This window comes from Rhopalosiphum maidis, chromosome 2, assembly GCF_003676215.2.
Source record: "Rhopalosiphum maidis isolate BTI-1 chromosome 2, ASM367621v3, whole genome shotgun sequence".
Classification (NCBI taxonomy): domain Eukaryota; kingdom Metazoa; phylum Arthropoda; class Insecta; order Hemiptera; family Aphididae; genus Rhopalosiphum; species Rhopalosiphum maidis.
In genome coordinates this window covers 63,073,214-63,089,626 of record NC_040878.1, presented here as the reverse complement: position 1 = coordinate 63,089,626, position 16,413 = coordinate 63,073,214, and the positions used below count along the sequence as shown (strand labels likewise).

General features: G+C 23.4%; 1 protein-coding gene across 3 annotated transcripts in view; it reads left to right on the top strand.

Moving 5' to 3' along the window:
- The window catches only part of LOC113551592 (protein prickle-like), a 169,200-nt gene that overhangs the window by 29,677 nt on the left and 123,110 nt on the right, over positions 1 to 16,413 (top strand). Inside the window, exon 1 of one of the 3 annotated variants that reach the window (XM_026953923.1) lies at positions 1,354 to 1,443. The exons of 1 other annotated variant lie outside the window; for it this stretch is intronic. The gene's annotated coding sequence lies outside the window, so the exon portion shown is untranslated. Of the gene's footprint in view, positions 1 to 1,353; positions 1,444 to 16,413 lie in introns of those variants that run through there. One more of the 3 variants, XM_026953924.1, reaches the window with a different exon arrangement.

Below are 16,413 nucleotides of genomic sequence, written 5' to 3'. Positions count from 1 at the left end.
GTTGTACCTTGTAAAAATAAAGCGATTGTAACACAGACAAGTATATTATTTTATTTTCGTTTTAAATTCAAAAATAAAATTGCTTACGACTAAAAATTATGTTACGTTGTATTGTAATTATTTGACATTCTTATTATTTAAACTGAACATTGCTGGAATATACGTACTTCAAGTCAATAAAGTTTTTCTTTAACTGAACGTTGCACTACAATATATTATGTAATTTTGTGTAACTCTCACTTTGATGTGACAAACGTACAACAGACAGACGTATGCTATCGTACCGGACTAAAGCTAAAACAGTACTGATCTAATTAATTTTGGAGAGAATCATTGTCTTTGGGTGTGTAAGACGATAGTAGGTTTAGTGCGTATCACTAATAAAACTGATACGACAGCATACAGTGAATAAGACATGCACGTTCAGTTGCGTGTTCTGTATATTTACGGAGATGCTCGCGTGTTTTGATTGAAATTAGTAGAAAATATAGCCCTTTCTGGCTTTTGAATTATTATATATGTATATTTTTTATTATTATTATTGTTAAATAAAATATTAAAGATATTTCATTTTTATTCATTTATTTATCTTTATTATTTTATTTATTAATTTAATACTGATTTAATCCATAGTATAGTATATGATTTGATTTTTTTTTAATAATTACTAGTTTAAATATTTTGGTATAGATTTTAATTAATCTGATGATTGCATATAATTTTAATCATTTATGGTTTGGTTTAAATTTTTAATTATAGGCACAACTAAGATTATTTAACATAATCGTACATAAACCATTAATTTTTTTTTCAAAATAATTTTAATAAAAATGAAAATGATTATAAAAAATGACGGCTTTTTTAAATTTAAAATTCAATTTTGAAGTGTTTATAAAATAATATTTGGTTACTCAACTAGATATTTACGCAACATGATATATCTATATTATAATTATTGTTGACTTAGATTCCTTCTAAATTTTGTTCTTGAAAGCACTTGGTCGAGAGATAATAATTCTTATTAATTTATAGGCATACATTTTATAAAAAAAATAATTTATATTGAAATATTTATAATAGTATGTTATATTCCTTTATTGAATATAATGATAAATTATAAAAATTATAATTGATATAATCTAAATAATTATTTATGTTTATACTCGTATATTTTAGTGTAATATTTCATTTTACAAATTTATTTTTATTTTTTCTTATTTAAATACCGTTCATCATTTTATTTTTATTTCACTGTCAATCGACCGTGGCGCAGACTCCCGGGTGGCAACCGTACAACACGCGCCCTCAGCAGCACGTGTACATTATATTAAATTATTAGTGCATCCCCAGACCTTACGTAGATCGGTCATACGTTGTGTTAGCGTTTCCTGATCGGATAAATATTTTTTCATTTGGATTTATAATCGAGTCGTATACTTTTGGGTGAGTTAGTATATTAATATTATTCTAATAATAAAATGTTTATAACAGTTTTTACCTAATTTTAGTAAATACAAAATTATGTATATATTTCTAATAGTTCTTTGGTTTTTAAGTATAAAATTGAATTAATTTTAAATTCTACATTTTCGAATTCATATAACATTGTATGACTGTTTTTTATACTATTGGGTGTTTTAAACATGCATCAGTTATTAATTATTCTTTTAAAAATAATTATTCAATTATTAAATAGTAAGATGTTGGTAAAGGCTTAAAATTTATATTTTTAGTAGTATTATGTTTTTTTTTTATTAGTAATGAAAATAGAATTTTATTTTGTTTAAATTTATTTAACGTACTTATAATTTATCGTATTCATTAAAATAAAATTGTTTTAATTTACAAGATAATAATGTTTATTCTAAGTATAAAATAATATTGACATTTTATAAAATAGTAATATTTTAGTTTGAACTTTAATACCAATTTTTATTTTTAAAAACATAAATAAAATTATTATTAAAAATTCCTTTTTTGTTATACATGATAATTAATATTTATCATTTAACAAGTATGAATGTAGCTAAGAAGTTAAATATTACTAAAAATTATTATATTCTATGGGTAATTAAATTCCAAGAATATTAAATACCACTATTTAATTTTCACGATTTTAAAATTTTTACATTTTATTATATTTATTATTATAGTGTCATATACCTACTTTTGAATTTTATTTCACAAGATATCTCATTAAATTATGCGTTTTTGGCTAATATCCTAAAACCTGAAATCTCTTTAAAATACACATTTTCTTTATATTGTATTCCTGCAGAGACACTTATATAAAAGTAAATAAATTGAGGTGATTTATAGATATTAGGTTCTTTTTTGTCCTCGTTTAAGTCTTAATCTTTTGAAATGTTCTGGCACGAAAATTGCATTGTAGATTTGTCTTAAGCGGTTTTTCCTCACAATACATCCATAGAATATAATTTCCCCGAGCATCCAATGTCTCGCTATTACCTAATGTATTTCTATTGTATGCAATATAATCCAAGCATTTGTCCGATGAGTAACGAAGACAATCTCAGCGAACTACATAAAGTATGGTCCTATTAGATTTTTGATACTATCAATTGTGTAGATTAATAAGTTTTTTAAAATAGGTAGATTCGTCTAGACTCTAAGTGTAATTTCGTTGACCTCGTCAGAATAAAGTGCCAATAAATATTTTAGACAATATATTCTTTAGTGTTTCGGTGAACCGTGATTTAAATTATATTACAATTAGCTGACACTAATTGGATAACAAATTTTGTAATATTTTGAATTCGGATAAATGACATTTAAATTAATAATTTATATTGATAGTAATACAACGAGTAGATATGATTATATTATTATTATTTAGCAACATTTTGAACACATTAAGTTTATTGAATCCACTTTGTGTTATTTTAAATAATTTATTATACATATTTGTGATTGTTTATAGTTAAAATATATTTTGAAATTAATTGATATGATGAACTTGTCATAGTATTATATTATTGTAAGTAATTGACTGGTTAATGATTTTGTTTAAAACGTAATTAGCTTTAAAATACATTTGTAGTAAAAAGTATTCATGATTTTCATTATTCGTCAACATTTTGTACTTAAAACTGAATATTTTAATTTTAGACAAGTAACTATAGATTATGTAATTATGATTTATGAGTAATATGGATCAAAAAATATATTTATATTATATTAAGAATAAAGAACTAAAATATTTTGTGTTTATAACGTATAATATATTATTTTAATAGGGTTTATGTATATATATATAATAACATATACTAAATATATAATATATTATCTCAATAATGATATAAACGAATAATAGTTTACTTTATATTTCTATTCATGCATTTAATTAAAGATGGTTATAAAGGCTAAATTTCTTTCATTAAATTGTTTCTACATTCGTGTGCATTCAATTTTTGATAAGTACCGAGACACTTTTTGACAATGTGCAGGATGATTACACAAATCTAAATAATTTTTTGACAATATTTGAGATTTATCTCAATTAAAAATTAAAAAATAATAATTTATTTAGGAAATAAAAGACGCTCATTAAGCAACGCATTTTGAGCTGTTTAATTTTGTAAGGATACTGATGATTGATTAACTTTATTACATCTATGAAAACCATACATTTTAAATAAAGTCCATTAAAACAAGATACATTGTAATATATTTTTATAAAATATTTAAGTATAATTTTATAAAATATTTTTAAATTAAAAGAGAAAAATGGGATAATATTTTAAAAACAAAGATAACAATTCATACTCTAAGCTTTAGAGCCAGGTTGTCTAAAATATAATAAAATCTTTGTATATTTAAATACTAAATACATAGGGATGATTAATATTAACCTCGGTCAATAATTTATAATGATATACATATATTAGTAGTACAATTTACTATATTGGTAGCTATATTAGCTTATATTTACTATATTTTATGTAAAGCCACTAAGTTTCTATAACCTAAATTAATTTAAACTAATATTTAAATTGTATATTATTACAATAACTGAATATTATTGTAATATAGTTTTTGAAATGTATTTGACTTATGTAAAAATAACTCATATTTTATTTACTAATAATTTTTGGTCTAAGCAAATTTTAGTCAATTAAAACAAAGATTTCCTTAATAATTAATTTAATTTTTAGAGATATATTAATTGGAGATTTGGATTAAAAATATTTAAATGTGGTATACATTTTTTTTTTTTTTTTTGATAGAATTAATAAGTTATAAACTTGTAACATATGAGTATTGAGTATTTAAAATTTGGTTAAACGAAGAAGTGGACCAATATTCTGCTAGTATCTCTGCACCATTCCACTCTGCTCATCTGTACTTAAAATCACATTGTAAACCCTATATTATATAGGTATGAAAAATAAATGGAATTCTGCGTTTTGTAAATATAATTTTTTTTTTTTAAATCATAGTTTTATTATGACGTAAACTAATTGTTTTCAAAAAAATAACACTTTTTGAGATAATGAATGTTAACTGTTAATATAATTGGCCTGACTTAAGACTATGTTATGAGATAATAAATTATGATGATTTTATCAGTATATTTCTATGATGAGTATTGGAATGTACTTTTGTACACTGTACAAGTCATGTAGTGTTATATTTAAGTATTAGGTGTACGATAATAATCTCGATTCCGGATGTGTGCATATTATATTATTATGGTTTATGTTTATTGTTTATGTTTAAAAACAGATGTTTTTCTATTTCGGAACGTTATTCTTCTATTCTCCAGTAAACGTCCAGACTCCAGAGCATATATAAGTTACAGTAAATGATTATTATTAACTATTAAGCTACTGTGGGGTACTTTGAAAAATTGTACGTTCTCATTATTAACAGTATTTGTCTACATTAGGCTTATTCATTCTTATATACATGGTTTTGAATAGTGTGTGGGCATTAACTGTATTTTTAAATATTTCTTGTGCTAGTATATGGGTTGGATTTTATCACGAGCATTCACTATGATTATTTACCGTGAGTATTACAAAATAAAAAAAATAACAAATAGTAATTAACTACTATAATAGATTTGGATAAATGTATTGTCACGTAAGGTGGTAGTTTATTTAACTATACCAGTAGGTACCTTTTTCTTTACAGTGTTTTTATTATTTAATAAATAATAAATAGAATATCAAATATCGAATTAATTAATGTATTGTTTTAATTGTTTAAATTGTAAATTTATTTATTTGCGAAAATAGATGCTATTGATTTGAAACTAATGCAATTTTTAAAAAATGTACACCTTTCAAATCGATTATAAATAACTTCTATTACCTCTGTTTATTTTTCGTCTACATTATTTGTATTTAAAAACAGAACAGATGCGTTCTCCCATTCATTATATGTCCACAAGTCGATCAATCAAGTTTTCTTTGGACCTTTTTTGAATACAAAATCTATTCCCCTTTAGTTTGTTTTTTTGCACCCTTCGTTGTCTTGCAAAACCTTTTAACCGGCCAGTCTGGCGCCAGAACTACCCTCAGAGAAAAGAATTCTGTCAAATGTGGAAAATCGAAAAACCTCACTAAATCGATAATACACTAAACCACGCACACCACTTTTAAAATTATTATTATATGTTAATATCTTACATATTATATTCAAATACCGTTTTTAAAAATGACTTTTATAAGGATTAATACTGATTGAAAAAGGCAAAATAGTAAATTCGAAATCAATTTATTTTATTGCTCAGTTATTGTTATTTTAAAATTCATAACACACATTTTGATCACCTTTTTTTATATTCAGCGGTTAGGAACCATATAATGGTATTGTCGAATCTGAAAGATTTTTTTTTTACTAGTTGTAGTTATTTTTATAAGTATTTAAACGTTCAGTTGAATAATTAATTTACTCATAATGTTAGTTTTGAATGTTCAATGATGGCTACAAAATGTATCATGGGATCTCATAAAATACTAAAACAAATTAAATACACTCTATTATATTATTATTTGTACTGCAGATTATGTAATATTATTAAAATATAACTTTTTTCTATGCGTAATATTTAATTTAATTAATAAATTTTTACTTTCCAAAGTATTATGTCGATAAAATATTACTAGTATTTATGTGAACAAATAATTGAATTATGCTAATTTTTATTTTTAAGATTATGCTTAATGCATTTTTTTTATTATATTTTCAACTAAACACTGAATTAATTTTATTGGTGTTACGTGATTTCCATACGGATTATAAGCAAACATTTTATTAACAGAGTTTTGCCAAACTTTGATTCTTGTAAATATTATTATATTATCTTTTATTAGATTATTTTTATTTGAATTAATTGTACAAACTTACCGATATTTATAGTTGTAGTGCATATGATGACTTAACAATTTAAGATAATAAGTTATTAAAAAGGCTTTTCTTACCTACATTTAACATATAAATAACATTAAAAAGTTAGATACAAAATATACATATCTTATTTTGGATAATTCAAAAAAACATAATATTTTCTTTGAAGATGAAGTAAAATTCCTTGAATGTTGTGATGTAAATATAGAAGTGTTATTAATCATGTGCATAATATCTCTTAGATGATCTATAAACCTTTTTAGATACATTATGAAATGTACGTTATGAATAAATACATTATGTTGTTTTTCGGAATGCGGTATAAATGGAGATTAATTGTTACTGATCTATTGGACCGTAAACGATTATGTGTTACACTTATTTTGACTATTCCTTTTATATTGTTAGAGTTGTAGATATATTTTTTTGAAGTAAAACATGATCTCCTTATATTATATAATGTAATGATTATAAACATGACTATGTCATGGGTGTTTGTGCCGGAAACCGAGACAGGACATTGTCAAAAAGCAATTACGTGACAGATGATTTAAGTTCAAAAAAACAATTATAAACGATTATCGTATCGAATTTAAAAAATAATAAAATAAAATATAATGAGGAAAAAAATTCTATAATGTCATCAATTAAAATAAAGGTTGGCACGTACATTTGTAAACAGCCCTTAAATATTTTTATGTCGACTCATTTTATTGTTATTTTTAAAATCAAGTTACAAATCATTTTTGATCTCATTAAAAAATAATAAATTAAAAAAAATATATCTCGTAATTATTTTTTAGTATGCAATATCATTGTTTGAAATGGGATTTAATTAAATTATATAATTTGTTAAATATAAAATAATGTGAAAGCTATTATGGTTTACTTCTCAAACGGTAGGTAGAAAATAGTATTAAATGAGCTATTTAAGTGGTCGTTCATCATATAATATTTGAAAAAAAAAAATGTTATCATATTCTATAAACATTTTATATTATGCATAACCTTATTTGTGTAATATACAAGTACTTGAGTTTTAGTTCCATATATAAACAAAATTATTGTAGTATTATAATTATAGTATTATTATAACTGTATAGGTATTTAAAAAATCTTTATTATATATTTTTTTTAATTGACCATGGTTTTAGTTTTAGAGTCAACACAAAGTAAGGAATTTTTTGTTTTTAAATATTTAATAATAATTTATTTACGTCTATTTTTTTTTTTTGTATCTATACTATATAATTTTAAAATTATAATTGCGCTAAATATTAAACCTAACCATTTTAGAATTAAATTGGGAAAACATCCATAAATAATTGAATGCCGTTTTAGTTTTTCGGTCAATTGTTATTATTGAATAGATTTAATTTTATTAGGCATAAAGTAATAAAAATTCTTATGTACTTTTTGGATAATATAATTTTGTATTGTGGGGAAACAGTTTTTAAATTCAATTCCCAAGATATTCGGGTACGCTGTGTTGTTTGGACAGGGAAAAGGAAAAACTCACCATTCGTTTCTGTGATAAATTAACGAATAAATTAAGTTATTACATCAGTAGAACAGTTTATACTGTAGTTGACCGGTTTTCTGCAGTTTGTGTTAATTTATAGCTAACTGCCAAAATCGTGCTGTAAAGTGTTTCAATTATTATTAATCTTATTTGGTGTATTTTGAAACTAATAAACAAAGGTTCTAAGATTTTCAATTTATAAAATATATATTATACCATTTTTTTGAAAATAAATGAAATAAATTTATATCTGTATTTTTGTTTATTTGGTTATCAATTAATATACAATATACTGAAACTCATGAAGATATTTTATTTTGATAGAATTAAAAATTTGTCGAAATTTGCTGGACATAGTATTTAATATTTAAAGTATTGACATTAAAATAAATCATAGGAATTGACTTTGTATTTTCATATTTAATATTTAGGTATACAATTTAAAGAAATATATTATTCCATTAGTCTTGAAAATAATTGATTACCACATTACATTTCTGATTCAATATGCCATGTTATTGTATCTGAGAAAGTTAATTATGATTGCATTTATTATTTTCAAGCTACGTTAATTAATTTTAATATAGTTTTGAATGTCTCGTTCTTCGCTTGATTGTTGTGTATTTGTGTAATTATATTATCAAGGCTTGGAAAAAAATCGACCATATTTATTTTAGAATATTTCAATTTATTTAAATGTGTTTTGAAATAAATTATTTTAATACTGTAACTTGTAATTCAACTAATAACTCAAAAATAAATATAAATAATTATATGATGTTATTTTAAATTTAAATTAGAATTGTTCATAGTTAAAACATACAGACGGAATAAATTGATGATGTTAAATTGTTTACGAATATTTTAGATTTTATAACATACTTTAAATAATTAAAATTCATTCATAAAGAAATATACCTAATGATTAATAATTTATATTTGATAAAATTATCTAGCTATTTTTAAAATCATAGGTATACTATAGGTACATACTGCGTCATAGCAATTTTAAAAGACAATAATAAGTTAAAATAAATTATAAATTCAAATAGTATTATACAGTTCTCTATAATTTCTAATAATACTAAATAGTAAGTTTAAATATTACTATGTTAAGCAAATGAACATTATTTGCGAATTGTATTGTTATTTAATATTTTTCACTAAGCATAGTTGAAATAGTTACCTATTGTTATAGTTTCGATGGTTAAACTTTCAGTTTTAAAAGATGGGTTCACGTTTATAATAGCATTCATCTGTATTTTGTCTTCTAACCAATATAGTGTTTCCGGAAACTAGGGTTCTCTAAAAGGGTTCACAGTTTCCTAGTGTAGGCAAAGTAAGAGTGTCTGTCATCTGAGAATGTTTGAAAAGTTTTTTGGATGTTCGTCGGATACTTAGCAAAAATTATGACGGAGAAAATCCATTTGCTTTTCAGACCCAAGCCTTTTAGTCCACATGTATAGTATTTTAAACATGTTAGTGGTGGCTTGTGAGAATGGGAGAGATGTAGATACTTTTTACTCAAAACGTTCTTACGGATCATACAAGATTCTAGGTACATCGTCTAAAGATGGTATCAAAACATTTACTTCAATTTCTTGTTCTTAAAATTAAAGTATATAAAAATACAAGACATATTAAGATTTTAAATTTATACAACTGTAGTAACTTTTTAATGAAAATTAAATTTATTAAAAGTTAATAAAATCGAACAAAGTACTTAAATAAATTTAATAATTAAGTTTTCAATATCTTTATAATTATATGTTTTTGTTTTAGGTAAGAAAACCAATAACTATATATTATATTCAATAATAATACGCAAGAGAAAAAAATTGTACGTATTTTTGGTGATACCAGGTTTTTAGATTTTTATAAAGTATCCAAGTAAACAATAAACACAAAATAACTGTTCGTAATTTGTAGTTTTTTACCTAGAGTATGGACAGTAGTATTATACCTAAAATATTAACCCGTATACTATTTATATATAAGTATTTAACGTTGTGTATGTCAACAGCGACTACAGAGAATCCCAATGATTTATATGGTGTTCAAAAAGTTGAATACAAAACTACATTACACACGCTTTCTTGTGTTATTAGGCTTGTATGTAATATGTTAGTAAATGTGGTCGTTATTAGTCTTTATGTACTTGCTTGTACCTATTGCTTGTAAACCGGTATACGCTGCGTTTCATTACATAATAGTAAGGTGTGAATGTGTGATCCGGAACCATGGTAGATTAAATGTACAATGAAATTCGGTAATATTTGAAAGATAGAATGTTAGATGTTGTTTGGTGAATGTTTTCTACTAATTTTATGTGTATGCATCACATTATATTTAAAAGCTTTTAAATGAATTATGGTGTTGGTGTATGTCAAATATACCTATGTGTCAAAATAATTAATATCTATAAATCTATAATAATTTGTAGATATGAATGCTACTTTTTTTTAAAAAATATAATGTTTGATTGAAATCTTTATTTGTGTGTGGATTAAATAATCTTAAGTTGTATATTTTGATAACTAGCTGATGTAAATAATATTTTATAGTAAATATAAGTATATTATTATAATATATCGTATAAAATTTTTACTTAAATCACGAGTTAAGGTTAAACAATGTGTAATATTGTAATTATTTGTACAAATTAAGTTTTAATTTATTTTTTTTATTGAAAAAAAAATTATATTATACATTTATACACTACTTAGAGTTGTATCAAACAAATTTAAATATTCATCACACAATTGTACAGATATCCCAAGGTATAAGTAAGTAGGTATATTATATAAAGCTGATTTAATTATGGTTTATTTGTTATGTTGAGTAGTTGAAATATTGATGTACAACAATATTTTACACCTAGTAAAAGAAAAATAAATTTGCTTAAAATATTATGGTTATTCATCAAAAAACTATTTTATAGGTATTTTTAAATACAAATTTTGTTTATTGAAAACGATATGATCATAAAATTATCAACTAACAATATTTAAATTTTTTTTAAACGTATTATTATGTTAAAGGCACAACTGAGGTTTTGGATTAAATGTGGTCTTGTTTAGTTGTTTAAATTCATAAAATATAAATAAATAAACATTAATGCAAAATTTTTAAATTATTTACATTTAATGTTAAATTTGTCCATAAAAACGTAAAATCAATTTAAAAAAAAAATGAATAAAATATTTCGAAATTTATTCATTTAGCATGGTGATATTTATCCGGAATTTCAATAAATTAAAAATTATTACAGCCATTCGACAATGATGAAAGAAAAACCACTTTCAATTCTATTGGTCTAATGTCAAACCGACGTTATTATTTCCATTTTGTTTTCCTCGTCGACCGTAAATTTCAAATTAAAAGTCCCCGCTGTAACAGGATATCTCTGTCCAATTGCGTGGAATCTAAAATAATTATTATAATTTACGATAACCGGTGAGAGGAGGGTAAATAAAATGGTACATTCGGCAGCATTCCGACTGGGTGGTCCACACCTTCAACGACTATGCCCGGTCGACCAATAATAATAATCGTCACCAGACATTAATGTCCACCCGGTAATGCACCCGGTACACTAATCTAAATTATTGTCCGGTATTGATCGTAAAGACCTCAGTATAACGATTTTCTACCGACACATAAAAAATAACCAGACGCCTGTACATCGGTTAAATGTTATTAATTCACTAAATGGCTGTCCGCGCGACAGTAGATTTATTGATACGAGATAGGAAGAAAAATAATGTTACTCAGTACTCACTATTTTTTTTGTCTTTTTAACTTAAAAAAATATTAAGGAGGTACAATATATCTAACTACTCTTCAGTGTTAAGTGTATTAAATATATAGTTAGTTCCTACCCATTTATAGGCAATTGTTTTAACATTATAAAGGTGAATTTAATATTTTAATGTAAAAGTTTTATACATGTCTTAATTTCGACGGTATTTGTTGTTAATATCAATATTTAATAAATATCAAGCAATGAATATTATCCTTTTATATAAAGTGATTTTATTTTGAGTAAATTTGATTCTACAAGTCCACGTTATTTTATTGGTATAGGTACAATTATCACATTTTTTTTTTAAAAATCACAAAAACTGTAATAACTTAATTTAATTTTTAATTATAATTCTTTATATTTATTTTATTTTACATTACATAATATTTAATTTAAATTAATCTAAATATTTCCACAATTTTCTTTTTTTGTTTTCACTAGTAGATATTGTATTCTACCAAAGTAATTTTTAATTAATGAAAATTAGCCAATCCACCATTCAGACATTATACGAGTACATTGGTAAGATAATTATGCCTTTAAAATCGTTATGCATAACATGAAATAGCATCGTTGTTATATGTAATAATATATATATATATGTTGTGTGATGCGTCCTCGTAGTTCGTACACCTGTAACTTGTACAACTACCTCCAGCTTATGCTTTGACAAGTGACAAGCACGGCATTCAAATTCCTGACAATAATCGCTGGGATACACTCAACCCACAGATAATTTATCTAAACTTTCTGTTTAAAGTCAGAGTTACCGTATAAGCGGCATATTAGTATACTACACTACTTATATAATAAAGTCGTATGCAGATCGCATTTAATATTTATGATCCTTTGATATCATAGATTAAATATTATATGGATGTCTTATTTTTAAGCACGCCATGATATTACACGTCTGAATACTCATACGATTTATTTTCAAAAAGAATAAAATGAAAGATATTATAATTTACAATTATATAAATGTGTGCCAAAAAAATATAATACACCTTAGAATCTGAAATCTTAAATATATTTGAATATCTTTTGTAGATGTTTAATCCTTTGTTTTTCGTAGCAGAATAAAATTATAAATATTTTTTGTAAAAATACATTTTTTTTGTTTAGTTTTTTGAGCAAAATAATTTTATAGCAATATGAATTTTATTTTTATTTTTAATTAAGGAGTAGTAAAAAATCTGAATAAGTTTTATTATGCACCACTTCTATTGAATAATATGAAACTCTAAGAGATATTTCTTTTTAATTTCCTAGTAACTATCGATAAAATAATAAAAACTACAAAAAAATATCAACGATATAATATATATAAAGCAAGCATTCATTTTTAAATATAATTATTTACTATCAGCACGTTTTTTTATGTAACAATATAATATTGCTTTTCAATATTTTTTTCCTTTTAAGTCTCTATTTTTAGGATTACATTTTGAAAATAGAATAAAAAATAATTCTATTTATTAATTTGATTTTATATTGTTTGATTTGATTATTTTATAAAAAAAAAATAATATAATATTATCTTACAACTTTAATATTATACTTACTTTTTAAATTGGTAAAATATTTTTTATTTATCAGTTTTGAAACTAATTATATTAATTTATTATTTATTTAGAAAAAAAATCCTTTTATTATAATTTCAGTCATTTATAAGCCATATCTTGGCATTATTATCACACACCGGAATTCCTTCAAAAGTTTGTTTATGGTTCCAGCATACCACTATAAATACTTAACGATCACTGTTCACCTTTAAAGGGATGACATATATCAACGTTCTTGTGTGATGGACTGACTATCAGGCCGACAATTTTGATTAGTAGATAACGGAAGTAAACAAAAGTTTTTTCAAACAATTGAACACAGTGGTGACAAATATCACTATATTTACTGAATATTTACTTTGGTCTCTATCATCCTCTATGTTTTATGTTGAATGATGTTTAAAAAAGACGTGAATATCGTAAATATTTATCGAGTTTTATAGTTTCAAATAAAAACATATTATTATTTTTGAACAATGTCTATACTGTATACTCAGTATAGCATAAATGAGCCGAAGCATCATCTTTCGGGGTTTTTCTCAAAGTTAGTGGAGAATTTAATAAACTTTGGTACTAAAAAGAGAGAGATTACATGTGGAGGGCGTGCGTAAAAGATAGAGAGAAAAATAGAGGGTAAGAGAGCGATGATTCAACATCGTGAGAGTGGAAACGCGAAGGGAAGACCTTAACTGTTTTCTATTCCCTCCTCCTACCAATTAGGCTCATAAAAATTAATTACTTTTGACCCTTGCTAGTAAAATATAAGCGTTATCGCACTATCTCAGATAATTACAGACTAGTATGAGAATCGATTAAATTTGTCTACAGGAGGAACGTGATTCCAAATAGATCATTTATCACTATTACACACATAGGAATAATAATATTATTATTAAACATTATAATAACTTAATATTATGAGATATAAATATAATTATAGTAAGGAAAAAATTATTATTTTTAAACAAATATAAGTTTTGTGACATTTCTTTTGATTAAAATGATTAATACATTTTTCTAATCAATTGATCCTTAAAAAACTGTAAATGTATTTGCAGGTATTTATTTATAATAAACAGATTGGCTCCTAAAAATTCAACAAATATCGGTTTTATATAAATTATTATTACATGTTAAATAAACAATGTTACATACAAAATAATAATATAAATAAGGCAAGGAAATATAATGGACATTTTGCTAAAATACGGAAGTACAAAAGACTCTTTTGTTTTTAAAATTATTAGTATTGGCAATAATTTGCATAAAACGATGTATAGGTCAATAAGTTCATAAATGGTTGATCGGAAAGGAATAGAAACAATTTTCGACGAATTGTCTTGGAGTTTATAAACTTGAAAATGTAGAGTTAATTATGACTAATTACTAGAATATATAGTCTGCAGCTTTACATGTATTGAAGTATAAAAAAATAATTATTTTGTGGCATACAATATGTTAGGGTGTCCCACGGTGATCTGTCAAATGAAATAATGAAATAACTTTTGTTGTAATCAATATTTTTAAAAAATTTCTTTTGAATATAATTCATAGGCACTTGCGCTACATTTTTAGTATACATTTTTTATTTTTTAATACCGAAAATAGAAAACTTAAAAACTGATAAAAAAAATTTTCAGAATATTCAAAATAGCTAATTTGTAAATACGATTTTAAAAATAAATTAAATGGTAAAACATTTATTTAAGTCAAGTGGGTGATTTTAAATATCAATTTTCTCGTTAAATAAATTACGATCTAGTTACAATAAAAAAATAGTTAGATTTTAACATGCACCTATTTAAAAATGTTCATATAAAATATTTTAAAAAATATTTATATTTTTTGAAATTATAATGTTTCTAACATAAACTAGATCGTTATTTACCTAACGAGAATATTGATATTTAAAAAAATTGTAAAAAATCAGCCACTTTTGAACAGGCTATTTTGAATCATTTGACAATTTTTTCTATCAATTTTTTTTTTTGATTTAAAAAAAAAATGTAAGCTAAAAATGTAGCACAAAATATATTAAATATTATAAATTAAATAAATTATATTTAAAAGACATTTTTTAAAAATATTTATTAGAACAAAAGTTATTTCATTTGTCAAATCTCCGTGGGACCTCCATATACATCGATAATGATTTCCACCGAATCTATTAAACAATGTATACACGTTGGGTTAAAAAAAAAGACCTGGAATCTTAGAATTTATCACTACATTTTATGAAACATCGTTTGTCCCTAGGTTAAGTTGATATTTTTAATTTAAAATATTAAGACGTATATTATATTGTTATGTGATAGTGATATTTAATAAACCTAGAAAATGGTCAATATTCAGTATTTTAATTATTCTATATTGCCTTAAATTACTAAATATTTGCGTAGTAATGTAATCGATATAGGTTAATATTATATTTACAATATTTTTAAAACTTCTAAAATATAGAAAACACTGTAAGTTTTATCACTTACTCATCAATTGTTTATAATATTTTCTAAATAAAAATAAAAATTGAATTAAATATGATATATTTAATAAAATATAATGTAAGTACATTAGTAGCTATTTTATAAATAAGTTATAACTTATAATTATAAAAACAATCCAACTATTCTTAGATGCAGATTACTAATTCCACCTGTTGAATTCAATTATTTTTTGTATATAATTATTTAATATTTATCAATCATTGATTTTGAATTTATCACATTCGTTATAGTGACCAACTTAATAATGATTTTTACTAAAAATTTAACTATTACATAACTGCGCAAGCTTCCTATTGTTTTTTTTTTTTTTTTGTTGATATTTATATGACTGAGTTTAATATATTATTTAAGTACCGTAAAATATTGAATAAAAAAAGTGTAGAGGTAAAATATTTTTATTTTATTTTTACTGTACTTTCTGAAAAACATTTAGTTTTCCTGTCACCACAAACTTTATATTAATCCGAGGATGACACATGTCAAAAATAGAAAACTTATTAATTTATATTTAGTTTGAATCTATTTGACCTTTTTTTTTACTTAATATTGTTATACTTGTACATTTTAAAACATCAATTTTAAATTATCTTATGGTTATTATACAATAGTTGAGTATATAATTATAATTAATTGTTTTATCGT